Source organism: Gossypium arboreum, chromosome 4 (genome assembly GCF_025698485.1).
Source record: "Gossypium arboreum isolate Shixiya-1 chromosome 4, ASM2569848v2, whole genome shotgun sequence".
Classification (NCBI taxonomy): Eukaryota; Viridiplantae; Streptophyta; class Magnoliopsida; order Malvales; family Malvaceae; genus Gossypium; species Gossypium arboreum.
The window spans coordinates 4,384,303-4,386,311 of NC_069073.1; positions in this window are offsets into that span (position 1 = coordinate 4,384,303).

Sequence of the window (2,009 nt, forward strand, 5' to 3'; positions counted from 1 at the left end):
ACCCTTTTACACCAGCTTTATAACCAAGAAAAACACATTTAATAGATCTCGGTTCCAATTTTCCATTATCAACATGAGCATACGCAGGACACCCAAAGATCTTTAAATCAGAATAATTAGTAGGCTTACCAGACCATACCTCTTGTGGAGTCTTTTTCTCAATGGCAATAGATGGAGATCGGTTGATCAAAAAACATGCAGTAGAGGCTGCTTCTGCCCAAAATGACTTCGGTAAGTTGGCATTTGACAACATACATTGAACCTTCTCTATAATTGTTCTGTTCATACGTTCTGCAACGCCGTTTTGCAGTGGAGTATGACGAACTGTCAAGTGTCTCATGATCTCTTCTGACTTGCACAATCTATTAAGCTCATCAGAACAGAACTCTAAGCCATTGTCTGTGCGGAGGTATTTTATTTGTTTTTTCATCTGTTTTTCAATCATAATTTTCCAAGACTTAAATGCATAAAGCACATCGCTTTTCTGCTTCAGGAAGAATGCTCAAACTTTTCTGGAAAAATCTTCAATAAAGGTTAGCATATAATTAGCTCCACCTCTCGAAGGCACTCTGGATAGCCCCCACAGATCAGAATGAATATACTCCAACGTTCCCTTTGTGTTATGGATTCCTTTAGTGAATCGAGCTCTCTTTTGCTTCCCAAAAACACAGTGCTCACAGAAATTTAGTTTGCAAATTCCTTGCCCATCAAGAAGTCCTCTTTTGCTCAATTTTGCCATGCCATTCTCACTCATATGCCTTAGGTGCATATGCCAAATTTTAGTAATATCATCATTTGATAAGGAAGAGGAAGCGATAGCTGCATCACCAGTAATAGTAGAACCCTGCAAAACATATAACTTGGCAATCTTTCTCTGCCCTTTCATCACAACAAGGGACCCTTTGGAAATCTTTAAAACCCCACTTTCAGCTATGTATCTGTACCCCTTTTGAATCAAGAGTACTCAACAAAATTAAATTTCTTTTCAATTCTGGAACATGTCGTACGTCCCTAAGTGTTCTGAAAACTCCATCAAACATATTAACTTTAATTGTTCCAACACCTGCGATTTTACACGAAGCATTATTTCCTATTAAGACAATACCTTCAGACACTGTTTCGTAAGTTGTAAACCAATCTCGATTGGGACTCATATGGAAGGTGCAGCTTGAATCAAGTATCCACTCCTCGCTTACTTTAGAATCATTGACAGAAGCAACTAGAATTTCACCATCATTATAGTCTTCTACAACATCAGCTTCACCAGAATTTTCTAGTTATTTTACCTTTTGATTTGCAGCCTCCCTTTTTAATCTTATTCTGTAGCTTGTAGCACTCAGATTTAATGTGCCCTTTCTTCTTGCAGAAGTTACAAGTTTTACCTCTATTTGAAGACTTTGATCTACCCTTAGATTTACCGTGAGGATTCCATTCCTGTATCCTTCCACAATCATTATCACCATTCTGATCTTGTCTCCCATGAACAATGAGACCCTCTCCTTGAGAGTCGGGTTTAACCACAAGATACTTTATCTTATCATACGAGGTTAAAGAATCATAAACCTCATCAACTGTAAAAGACTCGCGGCTATATAAAATCGTGTCTCTAAAGGTTGAATAAGATGGGGACAACGAACAAAGTAGAATCAACCCTAGATCTTCCTTATCATACTGAACTTCCATGGCCTCCAAATTTGAGAGAATTTCTTTAAACACTGTTAAGTGTTCGTGTACAGACGTACCTTCTTCCAAACGATGAGCATAAAGACGTTACTTCATATGCAACTTGCTTGTTAGAGTTTTCGACATACATAATTATTCTAGCATCTTCCATAATACAGCGGCGGTCTTCTTTTTCATCATATCCTGCAAAATTTCGTTGGACAAATGCAAATGTAATTGTGTTAATATCTTTCGATCCTTACGCTTCTTCTTTTCATTTGTTAATGTCGAAGGCATCTTATTTATCCCTAGTAGGGCATCCTCCAGATCTATTTGCGCAAGAACTA